Source organism: Loxodonta africana, unplaced genomic scaffold (assembly GCF_030014295.1).
Source record: "Loxodonta africana isolate mLoxAfr1 unplaced genomic scaffold, mLoxAfr1.hap2 scaffold_142, whole genome shotgun sequence".
NCBI lineage: Eukaryota > Metazoa > Chordata > Mammalia > Proboscidea > Elephantidae > Loxodonta > Loxodonta africana.
Window position 1 is genome coordinate 98,216 of NW_026974896.1, and position 15,192 is coordinate 113,407.

Consider the following 15,192-nt stretch of genomic DNA (forward strand, 5'->3'; position numbering starts at 1 on the left):
GTTAGAAAACGGACTCAACGGCAGGGGGAGGGAGAGACTATTCAGAAGTGGAGAGGAGTTACTGGACCTGAATAGCCAGGAACCCTCAGGCACCGTTCCCTGGAGCGAGTGCAGTGGGGCTGGCAGTAGCGTTCCAGAGGCGCTTCACTCAGGGAAAGACAGCAAGTTGCACAGACTACTCACACCTCCAGAACAAGAGAAGAATGGCACTCGCAGCAAAAGCTAATTACTTGTGTTTATTTTACCACGCCCCCAACCCCCAAGCTGGCTTCAGTGGCTGTCAATTTCCCTGGGCCTGAGATAGGCCCCGGTACCACTCTGAGCCATTCTTCCGTCCTTGAAGAAGGTATAAGTTCACAACTGGGGGAAAGGTAATCTGCCAGCTCAATTAAGCTGGGGAGCTCAGGACAGAAGTAGCTCTTGTTCAGGCACAAACGGTCCATGGGCTTTGAATACCTTTCACCCCAGCATGGACCTGTGTGGGCCCATTTCAGGAGAATAGGCCCTTGTTGCCAGACTGCAATGGTTTCAGCTGGACAGTGGAAAGATGGGTGTTTGATGTTTGACACTGCTTTGCCTATTAAACGGCGTCTTCACCTACCCACATCAGGGGCCTAAGGACTGCTGGCTCCACCCACAATACCTGGCCACCTGTGACAGAGCTCCAAGGATAAGTAGTACCGCCCAGAACTTACAACCAAAAGCATTGGGTACCCATCGCCCTTCTGCAGAACCCACCCGTGTGCTCTACAGAACAGGGATGTGCTTTCCTCACAGACACTCAGAGGACAGCTGTCAGACCCCTGCCTTGATCAGAGCCTGACCCCCTACTGCAGCCAGATACTTCTGCCTACACCAATAACCCCTGCCCCTCTAAGACTGTAGGACAGAGCCTGTACCTTACACTTTATGACCAACTACCTGGGCACCTGAGTTGAATCCATACAAGAAAAGTAAATGAACTCCTAGGCTCATATACCTGGTAACAGTGCTAGCCATCTGGTGATAGTACATTAGAGCTTCAAAGGTGAAAATAATCAACCTAGTGCACTCAAGCAGCTTATCTGGGTATACCAAAACTAAACAAAGCAAGAAGCTAGGATACAAAAAGCAAGCATAAAATAAACCAATACAATAACTTATAGATGGCTCAGAGACAACAGTCAATATCAAATCACATAAAGAGGCAGACACGGGGGCAGGACCAAGATGGCTGACTAGGTAGAAGCTTCCGCTTATCCCTCTTGAAACAAAGACTCGAAAAAACAAGTGAACTGATTACATAAAGGACAATCTACAAACCCTGACCATCAAACACAGAACTAAGGAGTTGACCTGAGTGACAGGGGAGTGAAAAGCCACACTGCAGCAGCGACCGCTTCCGGAGCCAGTGTCCCACGCCACAGCCTTGAGCCCTCGCAGTTTCCTGGTGCCAGAGTGGTGGGGCTGATTGTGGCTTACTGAGACAGGGAAGCACGGATGTAGGCCTAACCCTCAGGACCAACCTCGGAGGGGACCCAGGCAGCACACGCAGGCTCCACACAGACGTGGCTGGCAGGGAAATGAAAAACCACGGGGAAGCAGCGACTGGTTTTGGAGCCTGGAGTGCAGCACCCCAGAAAGGAAACCTTGGTGCTGGGCGTTGGACTAAGTGTGGGGGAGCTGATTGCAGCTTCCTGAGATGGTGTGAGCATGGACGCAACCCTAACCCTCTGGGACAGTCTCAGCAGGGATACAGCCAGCACACGCAAGCTACACAATGCTCTGGAATCTCAGAAAAAACAGTCCTCACCAAACAACATAAGTAACTTTGTATATTTTGCCAGGCTACTCTCTTCTATATATCTGATTCCACCCCTCATTGCCCCAGCCAGCTTCATTAAGACTGGAATTCCCTGTGCCAGAGAGTGAAGTGCACTGCTCGATTTTTTTTCTTCTTTCTTTTCTAACCCGTTCTCCTGGCCTGAGAAAAGCACCATTTAGCAATCAAAGAAAAAATCCTTCCCTGACTTCCCTAAACTGCAATTAACAATACAGAATCAGCTCCATCCAGGCATTAAGAGACCCATAGTCTTTGGCTTTCACCCTACAGGTAACTAGGTGGCTATTATAATGCAAAGGCAATTCTGATAGACATCTGACCATAATTGTTTTAGCTCAGCAGTGGAAAGGCAAGTTTTGGAGGTCAGATACCTCTCTACCTATTAAACAGAGACCTCACTGGTCCACACCAGTGAAAAGAGGGCTGAGACTCCACCCACACCACCTAGCCACCTGCTAGAGGGATCTGAGAATAGTGATGTCTACCCTAGCATTGGGTGCCTAAGATACAGCTGCAGAGCTCACCCACCAGAGCACTCTAGAGAATAGAGCCACACCTACCTCACTGACACTTGAAGGAAGGCTGTCAGCATCCTGCCCTCCTCGAAATGTGACCCCCTGCCACTAATAGAAACTGGTGCATACAACCATCACCACTACTCCTCTAAGATAATAGGTGAGAGCCTACACCACACACTAGGTGACCAGCTATCAGGACACCTGAGCTGATTCTATTCAAGAATAGTGAATGGACTCATACACTTACATACCTGGGAACAGCTCAGGCAAGCTGGTAACAGGACGTAAGTGATTCAAAAGCTACAGCAATCACGATACCACAATCTAGTAGCCCATCTGGGTGTATTGTAACAAAACAAAACAAGAAGATAAGACTCAGTGAGCAAATATAAAAGAAAATATTACAATAGCTTATAGATGGCTCAGAGACAGCAGTCAACATCAAATCACATGAAGAAGCAGACCATGATTGCTTCTACAAACCCCCAAATCAAAGAATCAAAATCATTCCCGGATGTAGATACATTCCTAGAATTGCCAAATGTAGAATATAAAAAAATTGTATACAGAATGCCTCAAGACATCAGGAATGACCTCACAAATGAAATAAGGCAATCTACAGAAAAAGCCAAGGTATACACGGATAAAGCAGTTGAAGAAATCCAAAAGATTATTCAAGAACATAGTGAAAAAAATTAATAAGCTGTAAGAATCCATAGAGAGATAGCATTCAGAAATCCAAAATATTAACAATAAAGTCACAGAATCAGACAACTCAATAGGAAGTCAGAGGAGCAGACTCGAGGAACTGGAATGCAGAGTGGGGGAGCTGGAGGATAAGGCAATTGACACAAATATAGTTGAAGAAAAATCAAATAGAATTTAAAACTATGAAGAAACCCTAAGAATCATGGGGGACTCTATCAAGAATAACTTGCGTGTGATTGGAGTTCCGGAAGAGGGAGGGATAACCGAAAATACACAGAGAATAGTGGAAGATCTGATGGCAGAAAAATTCCCTGGCATCGTGAAAGATGAAAAGGTATCTACCCAAGATGTTCATCGAACCTCATACAAGATAGATCCCAAAAGAAAATCACCAAGACATATCCTCAAACCTGCCAAAACCAAAGATAAAGAGAAAATTTTAAAAGCACCCAGGCATAAACGAAAAGTTACCTACAAAGGAGAATCAATAAGTTTGCACTACTCGGCAGAAACCATGCAGCCAAGAAGGCAATGGGATGACGTATATAGAGCACTCAAAGAGGAAAAACTCTCAGCCAAGAATCATACATCCGGCAAAACTCTAAAACATGAAGGTGAAATTAAGATATTTACAGATAAACACAAGCTTAGAGAATTTGCAAAAAACGAACCAAAACTGCAAGAATTACTAAAGGAAATTCTTTGGTCAGAAAATCAATAATATCAGATACCAACACAAGGTCACAGAACAAAACATCCTGATATCAACTCAGATAGGGAAATCACAAAAACAAAATAAGATTAATTAAAAAAAAATTACTCAAAACAGGGAATCATTGATGTCATTATGTAAAAGATTACAACAGACAAAAAAGAGGGACTAAATACAGGAGACATAGATCTTACATATGTAGAGGAAACCAAGGTGATATAGGGTGAAACAAGTTAGGTTTTTACTTAGTCAAACTGGGGTAAATATTAAGGTAACCACAATGAGGTCTAACAATTCCATACTTCAAAATAAAAACCAAGATAAACATAACGACTCAGCAAAATAAATTCAACTACTATAAAAAGGAGGAACACACATTCTACAAAGAAAAACTCAGCGCAAAAAAGTAAATGGAAAAATGAAATTGTCAAAAACAGGCATCAAAATGACAGCACTAAACTCATAAAAAAAAAAAACTCATACTTATCTAAAATTACACTTAATGTAAATGGACTAAATTCACCAATAAAGAGACAGAAAGTTGCAGACTGGATAAAAAAACACGATCAGTCTGTATGCTGCATAAAAGAGACACACCTTAGACTTAGAGACACAAATAAACTACAACTGAAAGGATGGATAAAAATATATCAAGCAAACAACAATCAAGAAAGAGCAGGAGAGGCAATATTAATTTCCTACAAAATAGACTTTAAAGTTAAATCCACCACAAAGGATAAAGAAGGACACTACATAATGATTAAAGGGACAATTTACCAGGAAGATACAACCATATTAAATATTTATGCACCCAATGACAGGGCCACAACATTAATAAAACAAACGTTAACAGAATTAAAAAGTGAGATAGACACCTCCACAATTATAGTAGGAGACTTCAACACAACACTCTCGGTGAAGGGTAGGAAATGCAGTTAGAAGCTCAATAGAGACACGGAAGATCTAATTGCTACAATTAAACAACTTCACTTCATAGACTTATACACAACACTCCACCCAACAGCTGCAAACTATAATTTCTTTTCTAGTGCACATGAAACATTCTCTAGGATAGATCACATATTAGGTCATAAAACAAGCCTTTGCAGAACCCAAAACATTGAAATATTACAAAACATCTTCTCTGAATGAAAGACCATAAAAGTAAAAATCAATAACAGAAAAACCAGGGAAAAGAAATCAAATGCTTGGAACTGCACAATACCCTGCTCAAAAAAGACTGGGTTATGGAAGACCTTAAGGAGGGAATAAAGAAATTCACAGAATTCAACAAGACTGAAAACACTTCCTATGAAAACCTTTGGGACATGGTGAAAGCAGTGCTCAGAGGTCAATTTATATCAATAAAGGCACACATATTAAAGAAGAGCCAAAATGAAAGAACCGTCCCTACAACTTGAACAAACACAAAGAGAGCAACAAAAGAAACTGTCAGGCACCAGAAGAAAGCAAAAAATAAAAACTACAGCAAAATTAAATGAATTAGAGAATAGAAAAACAATTGAAAGAGTTAACAAGGCCAAAAACTGCTTCTTGGAAAAAATTAACAAATTTGATAAACCACTGGCCAGACTGACTAAAGAAATACAGGAAAAGAAACCAATAACCCGAATAAGAAATGGGACGGGCCATATCACAACAGATCCAACTGAAATTAAAACAATCATATCAAATTACTACAAAAAATTGTACTCTAGCAAATTTGAAAACCTAGAAAAAATGGATGAATTCCTAGAAACACACTGCCTACCTAAACTAACACACACTGAAGTAGAACAACTAAATAGACCGATAACAAAAAAAGAGATTGAAAAGGTAATCAAAACACTCCCAACAAAAAAAAGCTCTGGACCTGACGGCTTCACTGCAAAGTTCTACCAAACTTTCAGGGAAGACTTACCACTACTACTGAAGGTATTTCAAAGCATAGAAAAGGACAGAATACTACCTAACTCCTTCTATGAAGCCAGCATAACCCTGATACCAAAACCAGCTAAAGACAACACAAAAAAAGAAAATTACAGACCTATATCCCTCATGAACATAGATGCAAAAATCCTCAACAAAATTCGAGCCAGTAGAATTCAACAACATATCAAAAAAATAATCCACCATAACCAAGTAGGATTTATACCAGGTATGCAAGGTTGGTTCAATATTAGAAAAACAATTGATGTAATCCACCACATAAAAAAAAGACAAGAACCACGTAATTTTATCAATTGATGCAGAAAAGGCATTGGACAAAGTCCAACACCCACTCATGATAAAAACTCTCAGCAAAATAGGAATAGAAGGAAAATTCCTCAACATAATAAAGGGTATTGATACAAAGCCAATACCCAGCATCATCCTAAATGGAGAGAGCCTGAAAGCATTTCCCTTGAGAACGGGAAACAGACAAGGATCCCCTTTATCACTGCTCTTATTCAGCATTGTGCTAGAGGTCCTAGCCAGAGCAACTGGGCTAGACAAAGAAATAAAGGGCATCCAGATTGGTAAGGAAGAAATAAAATTATCTCTATTTCCAAAGACATTATCTTATACACAGAAAACCCTGAGGAATCCTCAAGAAAACTAATAGAAGGGTTCAGCAAAGTTTCAGATTACAATACAAACACACAAAATCAGTTGGATTCCTCTATATCAACAAAGAGAACATTGAAGAGGAAATCATCAAATGAATACCATTCACAGCAGCCCCCAAGAAGATAAAATACTTAGGAATAAACCTTACCAAAAATGTAAAAGAGCTATACCAAGAAAACTACAAGGTACTACTGCAAAAAAACCAAAAGGGACCTACGTAATTGGAAAAACATATCTTGCTCGTGGATAGGAAGACAACATTGTAAAATTGTCCATTCTATCAAAAGCCATCTATAGATACAATGCACTTCCGATCCAAATTCCAATGACATTTTTTAAACAGATGGAGAAACAAATCACCAACTTCATATGGAAGGGAAAGAAGTCGCGGATAAGTAAAGCATTACTAAAAAAGAACAAAGTGGGAGGACTCACTCTGCCTGATATTAGAACCAATTATACCGCCACAGTAGTCAAAACAGCCTGATACTGGTACAACAACAGACACGTAGACCAATGGAACAATATTGAGAATCCAGATATAAATCCATCCACATATGAGCAGCTGATATTTGACAAAGGCCCAGTGTCAGTTAATTGGGGAAAAGACAGTCTTTTTAACAAAAGGTGCTGGCGTAACTGTATATCCATCTGCAAAAAATGGAACAGGACCCATACCAGGACCCATACCACACACCATGCACAAAAACTAACTCCAGATGGATCAAAGACCTAAACATAAAATCTAAAACGATAAAGATCATGGAAGAAAAAATAGGGACAACATTAGGAGACCTAATACATGGCATAAACAGAATACAAAACATTACTAAAAATGACGAAGAGAAACCAGATAACTGGGAGCTCCTAAAAATCAAACACCTATGCTCATCTAAAGACTTCACCAAAAGAGTATAAAGACCACCTACAGACTGGGAATAAGTTTTCAGCTAAGACATCTCCCCCTGGCACCTGATCTCTAAAATCTACACGACTCTGCTAAAACTCAACCACAAAAAGACAAACAACCCAATTAAAAAATGGGCAAAGGATATGAACAGGCACTTCACTAAAGAAGACATTCAGGCGGCTAACAGATATATGAGGAAATGCTCTCGATCATTAGCCATTAGAGAAACGCAAATCAAAACTACAATGAGATTCCATCTCACTCCAACGAGGCTGGCATTAATCCAAAACACACAAAATAATAAATGTTGGAGAGGCTGTGGAGAGACTGGAACACTTATACACTGCTGGTGGGAATGTAAAATGGTATACAACCACTTTGGAAATCAATTTGGCGCTTCCTTAAAAAGCTAGAAATAGAACTACCATACAACCCAGCAATCCCACTCCTCAGAATATATCCTAGAGAAATAAGAGCCTTTACACAAATAGATATATGCACATCTATGTTTATTGCAGCACTGTTTACAATAGCAAAAAGATGGAAGCAACCAAGGTGCCCATCAATGGATGAATGGATAAATTATAGTATATTCACACAATGGAATACTACACTTCGATAAAGAACAGTGACGAATCTGTGAAATACTTCATAACATGGAGAAACCTGGAAGGCATTATGCTGAGTGAAATTAGTTGCAAAAGGTCAAATAGTGTATAAGACCACTATTATAAGATCTTGAGAAATAGTTTAAACTGAGAAGAACATATTCCTTTGTTGTTATGAGGGGGGGCGTGAGGGAGGGTAGGAGAGGGGTATTTACTAAAGAGATAGACAAGAGCTACTATGGGTGAATGGAAGGACAACAAGAGATAGACAAGAGCTACTATGGGTGAATGGAAGGACAACACTCAACACAGTGGAGGTCAGCACAACTGGACTAAACCAAAGCAGTTTCCTGAATGAACTGAACGCTTCAAAGGTCAGCAAAGCAGGGGCAGATGTTTGGGAACCATGTTTTCAGGGGACATCTAAGTCAACTGGCATAATAAAATCTATTAAGAAAACATTCTGCATCCCACTTTGAAATGTGGCGTCTGGGGTCTTAAATGCTAACAAGCGGCCATCTCAGATGCATCGATGATTCTCAACCCACCCGGATCAAGGGAGAATGCAGAACACCAAGAACATAAGATAATAACGAGCCCAAGAGACAGAAAGGACTACATGAACTACAGACTACATCATCCTGAGACCAGAAGAGCTAGATAGTGCTGGGCCACAACCAATGACTGCCCTGACAGGGAACATAACAGAGATCCCTTGAGGGAGCAGGAGAACAGTGGGATGCAGACCCCAAATTCTCATAAAAAGACCAGACTTAATGGTCTGACTGAGACTGGAAGGACTCTAGTGATCATGGCCCCCACACCTTCCGTTTACCCACTATGGGAACCATCCCCAAAGCCAGTTCATCAGACATGGATTGGACTAGACAATGGGTTGGAGAGGGATGCTGGTGAGGCGTGAGCTACTTGGTTTGGGTGGACACTTGAGACAATCTTGGCATCTCCTGCCTGGAAGCGAGATGGGTGGGTAGAGGGGCTTAGAAACTGGCAAAATGGTCACGAAAAGAAAGAGTGGAAGGAGGGAGTGGGCTCTCCCATTGGGGGGAAAGTAATTGGGAATATGTAAGAAGTTGTGTATAAGTTTTCATGTGAGAGACTGGCTTGATTTGTAAACTCTCACGTAAAACACAACAAAAATTATTAAAATAAAAAAAAAAGAAGCTGACCCATGATTGCTTCAACAAGCTCTCAGAACAAAGACTCAAGGAATCTTCTGGATGAAGGTGCAATCCTGGAATTACCAGATGCAGAATACAAAAGATTAATATACAGAACTCTCAAAGACATCAGGAAGGAAATGAGGCAAAATGCAGAACAAGCCATGGAACACACAGATAAAGCAGCTGAAGAAATTAAAAAGGTTACTCAAGAACATAATAAAAATTTAATAGGCAGCAAGAAACCATAGAGAGACTGCAATCAGAAATTCAGAAGATAAACAATAAAATTACAGAGTTAGAAAACTCAACTGAAAGTAAGAAGAGCACAATTGAAGAACTGGAAGGCAGAATTACTGAGATTGAAGATAAAACACTTGGGACCAATATATTTGAAAAGAAACCAGATAAAAGAATTTAAAAAATGAAGAAATCCAAAGAATCATGTGGGACTTTATCAAGAGAAATAAGTATGAGTGATTGGAGTACCAGAACAGGGAGGGCTAACAGAAAATACAGAGGGAACTGTTGAAGATTTGTTGGCAAAAAACTTCCCTGATATCATGAAAGATGCTCATCGAATTCCACATACGGTAGATCTCAAAAGAAAGTGACCAAGACATATAATAATCAAACTTGCCAAAATCAAATATAAAGAGAATTTTAAGAGAGGCTAGGGATAAAAGAAGTCACCAACAAAGGAAAGTAAATAATAATAAACTTGGACTACTCAGCAGAAATCATGCTGGCAAGAAGGCAATGGGATGACTTATACAAAATATTGAAGGAAAAAAATTGCCATCCAGGAATCAAACCATAACCCTGGCCCTCTGGCCCTCTGGCCCTATGGCCTTAGCCCTCTAACTCTAGCCCCTAAGCCCTGAGCCCCAAAGCCCCTAAGACCCTAAGCCCTTAGGTCCTAACCACCAAGGCCCTAAACTCTAACCCTAACCCAAACTGTAACCATATACCCTAAACCCTACAATCTAAACACCTACACCCCAAAACACTACACACAAAAACCATACACACTAAACCCTATACTCGAAGCCCCAAACCCTAAACCCAAACCTCAAGCCCCAAAGCCCAAACCCAAAACCTAACCGTAAGCCCTAAACCCTAACACCTAACCCTAAACCCTAACCACCCTAACCTTAACGACCCTAACCCTAACTACTCTAGCCCTAACCCTCAAACCCTAACCCTCTAAGGCTAACCTGAAACCCTAACCCTCTAACTCAACCTCCAACCCTCAAACCCAACCCCAAACACTAAACCTCAAATCCCTAGCCCTAAACCTAAGAATGAGCCTAAGCCTAACCCTAACACAACCCTAAACCCTAAACCATAACACTTAAAACCCTAACACCCTTAGCCCTAACACATTTAACCCTAACATCCTAAATGCCAAAACCCTAAACACTAACACCCTTAACCCCAACCACTAACCCCTAAACCCTAACTTAAAGCCTAAGTCATCTAACCCTCTAACCCTAATACCCTAACTCTAAACCCTAAAACCTAAACCCTAACCCCAGCCCCCAGCCCTAACCCTCACTCTAAGCCTTAAACCCTAAACCCTAAGTCCTAAAACCCTAAACTCTAAGCCCTAAGCCCTAAACCTAACCCTCTAACCCTAAACCCCAAAACCTTACCCCAAACCCATCCCAAACCCCTAAACCTGAACCCCTAAACCCTAGCCCTAACCCGTAACCCTAAACCTCTAAACTATACCTCTAACCCTAACCACAACACCAACCCCAACCTCTGAACCCCGAAACCCTAACCCCCAACCCTAAGCCTCTGAACCCTAAGCCTAAACCCTCTAACCCTAAACCCTAACCTTCACCCCCTCACATCCTCACCTTCTCACTCCCTCACTCTATAATCTTCTCAACCTCTAACCCCCTCACCCTCTAACCCCTCACCCTGACTCCCTCAATCTCTAACCCCCAAACTCTAAACCCCAACCCTCTAACACCCACCCTCTAACCCCAACCCTCTAACCCCAAACCACAAATCCCAAACAAACCCAACCCCAAGCCTAAACCTAAACCCCTAAAACCTAACCCAAACCCTAATGACTAAACCCCAAAACCCTAAACCCCCAAAACCCTAAACCCCAAACTGCAACCCCTAACACCTAACCTGTAACTCCGAACTCTAACCTCAAACCCTAAACCTAACACCTACCCCATCCCAAAAACCCTAACCAAAAAACCCAGCCCTAAACTCTAACCCCCAAACCCCAACCCCTAACCCCAAACCCTAACGACCCTAACTCTAACAACCCTAACCCTAACATCCCTAACCCCAAACCCTAACCCTTTTTGTTAGCAGCAGTAGCACTTAACCACTAGCCACCAGGGTTTCCATGAGCAGTCACAGGAATAGACATATGCACACCCGTGTTCACTGCAACATTATTCACAGTAGCAAAAAGATGGAAACAACCTAAGTGCTCATCCACAGAGGAACGGATAAACAAACTATGGTACATACACACAGTGGAACACTACACGACAATAAAGACCAATGATGAATCTCCGAAACATCTCACGCCATGGATGAATCTGGAGCGCATCATACTAAGTCAGTCACAAAACGACATATACAGTAAGAGACCACTATCATAAAAACTCATGAAAACATTTACGCACAGGAACAATCCTTGATGTTCACCAGGGAGACGAAGAGCGGGTAGAGAAAAGCTAACTAAACAATAACCAAAAAAACCAAACCCACTGCCGTCGAGTCGATTCCAGCTCATAGCGACCATACAGGACAGATTAGAACTGCCCTATAGAGTTTCCAAGGAGCGCCTGGTGGATTTGAACTGCAGGCCTTTGGTTAGCACCGGTGGCTCTTAACCACTACGCCATCAGGGTTTCCAACCAAACGACAGATATGTGGTAACTCTGGTGAAGGAAGAGACAGTACACAAGACTGGGAAATCAACCTCAGCCTCACCCTAACCCTAACCATAACCCTAAACCTCTTGTGCCCTAGCCTAGTAACCCCAACCCCCAACCACCTAAAACCTATACCCCTAAACCTAACTCCCAAACCTCTAACCCCCCAACCTGAACCCCTAACACCAAACCCTAACCCCTAACCCTAATCCTCTAACCCTTCTGCATCTCTGGGCCTCTCGACTCTCCGTCTATTTTCTTCCTCCAAATCCTACTAACACTCAGTGGAATTTTGAAGTTTCAGCTGTGCTTTGCTTCTTGTTGTCTCCACCGGTCCCATCAAGGCACTGCATCATTTGCTCTGCTTCACTATTCAGTTCCAAAACCATGGCTTAGAATCGCCTGACACTGAACTTCAGCGATTCGGTGCAAGGCCGCGAGAGGGCGCGCGCACCGCCGGTTCCGTTCTGCCCACCAGACCCTCTGAGCATGGGAACCTCCTGGACCTAAGCCGGGACTGACCTGGGTACTGCTCCAGTGGCGATAGCAGAAGCTTTTCTTCCCAAGGGACCCAACGCCCCAGGGCGCTCTCTCAATACTCCCATTAATGCTGTTACTATCCTAACCCACTCCTTCTGCGCGACCTAGTGGGTCCTCTACCAGGCCCAGCCTTCACGACCCGCACCCCCCTGCCGTGGTCACGTAGAGGAACCTGCAGGGCCGCGCCCTCCCCGCCCAAGCTCTGCCCCTCCATACCCTGATGCCCTGCAGGCCTCTACTAGGTCCCCGCCCAGAGGAGAGTTGTCGCCCTGCACGGGGTGGGGGGACACGAGTGAACAATCGGAAACCACACCCCAGGCACGAAGCCCACTGCCCATATTGAGATCATGTGAGCAGGGCTGCCCCGCCGACTGGAGCCTGCACGACATCACTCACGTTTGTCAGCTTCTCACCGCCCTCTGGGCTCAGGGTCCCAGAGCAGCCAATCCCCCCGGGGCGGGGGAGGTCGCCCGTCCGCAGGGGCTGGAAGATCGGGTTGGCGCCCATGGCCGGAGCGCTTAAAACCCTTATAAACCCTCATAAAAGGCCAGCTCCAGACCTTCAAGTGTCAGCCCGAGAGACACCTAATCTCCTCCAACCTAAAAAAAAAAAAAACACACCCGTTGCCCTCGAGTCAATTCTGACTCATAGCGACCCTATAGGACAGAGTAGAACTGCCCCACAGAGTTTCCAAGGAGCGCCTGGTGGATTCAAACTGCCAACCTTTTGGCTAGCAGCCTTAGCACTTAACCACTACACCACCAGGGTAACCCACGAACCCACTGCCACTAGGGTAGAGGCTCCAAATCCCGCCAGTGTGAGGAACCCTCAAATCCCCTCAGCACCAGAGACCGCGTCCACAGCGACCGGTACACAGCGCTGCACAAATGTTTAAGTTAACAAATGACCTGGTTGCTCAGGACCCCTTCCTGCTACCCCCACCCCGCCACCCAGAGGGGGAGCGGGACCCGGCATCCACACTGTTAACACACACTGAATCGCTGCATCCACAAGGAGTAGGATCCCCGCGCTGCTCCACAGATTCCCAGGACCCCTTCCTTTCCCGGTGGGGCCGCGCCGACGCCCCAGCCCCGAGAGTAGACCAGCTGGGCGCGGGCGAGGGCGCGGGGTGCCTCAGCCTCCCAGGCACAGCGCCCAAAACAGTAAGGGGCAGCATGGCCTTGGGCGGGGGATCCCTCTCTCCCCGTCCCTGGCACCCTACGGAGTCTGGTGGGGGTGGGAGGAGGAATGGGGGCGAGTGCCCCGCCCTCAGTCTGGAGTCTCACCCGCCCGGGCGAACTCTGGGCCTTGGTTTCCCCCCTGGCACAGGGAGCAGGTGGGGGGCGGGGGGGGCAGGCGCCCATCCCCCAGCTTGGCCCGCAAACCTGCCCCGGGCAGAGTAGGGACCTTGGTGCAGCCCTGGACACGGACTTTCTCCCCAAGCCCTTCAAGCCCCCAGGCCCGAGGGCACTCCGCAGCTGGATCCCGCGGCTGGAACCCCCCCCCCCGCAAATCCATGGGGATGCAAATTTCGCAGACCAGCTGCGTCTCCCGGGCCAGAGGCTCCCTCTCGCAGCCCCTAGAGTGGCTGCGTCCACCCGGCCCCACGCCGCGTCCGCTCCTGGGGATCACTTGGGACGGGGTACGCTGGAGGGGGCGATGCAAGCTGCTAAACCAACGTCCGGACTCTCCAACCTCTGGAGGCCACGGGATGCTGGGACTGGGACCCGCCCTCCTGGCGCCTTCCCTCCACACCTTCGAGGGGCCAGGCTTGTTCAGTCTGGGAGCGGGCCCCTCCGTCCAGCTGCCGGAGTTTCATACCTTTCAGAAAACACGGCACGGAAAGCAGCACGAACAGCATCCTCTCTAAGGCGCGCCATCCGGCCCGGACCCCTCACCACCCGTCCCAGCGCTTCCGGGAGTAACTGGCTGGACGGCGAGGAACATGGCTGCCGGCCCCCCCCAGCGGCCTGGGTGTGGGGCGGGCGTGGGGGGGTTGGGCCTCCAGAGAGGAGGGCGGGGTCTAGAAGCAAGGACAACGCCAAAGTGTGCGGGGTGAGGAGACGGGAGACGTCAGGAGAGGGCCCTCTCGCGTGCAGAGTTAAGTATTGGAGGTGCAACGGTTAAGTGCTTGGCTAACTGAAAGGTGGGCCGTTGGAACCCACCAGCTCAGGGGTTGAAAAGATCTGGAGATGGGCTCCCATAAAGATTCTAACCAAACAAAATCCAAACCAGTTGCTGTTGAATCAATTCTGACTCATAGTGACCCTATAGGGCAGAGCAGAACTGCCCCACAGGGTTTCTAAGACTATAAGTCTTTACAGAAGCAGACTGCCATGTCTTTCTGCAAAGAACCAACTGGTAGATTCGAACTGTCCACCCTTTGGTTAGCAGCCGAGCTCTTAACCACGGGGCCACCAGGGCTGTGCCATAAAGACTGCAACCTAGGAAACCTTGTGAGGCAGTTCTAAGTTGTCGTACAGGGTTGATATGAGTCAGAATCTCTTGATGGCACACAACCATGATTGTACTAAGAAAAATTCCTCCAAGCAGCTGTCTACATGACCCCTGAAGCACACATGCATGCACGCTATCAAAGCAGTGCGGCCAAAGACAGGAAATTGGAATAGAGACATTATAGAGTGGACAGTGAAAAGTGATTTCTGAGGGGTAT

The 15,192-nt window shown here is 45.3% G+C and overlaps 1 long non-coding RNA gene across 3 annotated transcripts in view; it reads right to left on the reverse strand.

Annotated features, from left to right (window-relative positions):
• Positions 1-14,522, reverse strand: part of LOC135229201 (uncharacterized) — a 55,829-nt gene extending 41,307 nt beyond the window's left edge. For 2 of the 3 annotated variants that reach the window (XR_010319979.1, XR_010319978.1), the window contains exon 1: positions 14,340-14,467. This is a non-coding gene — a long non-coding RNA (uncharacterized LOC135229201). Of the gene's footprint in view, positions 1-14,339 lie in introns of all 3 variants that reach the window. The other variant, XR_010319980.1, reaches the window with a different exon arrangement.
• Positions 14,523-15,192: the final 670 nt, after the last annotated feature.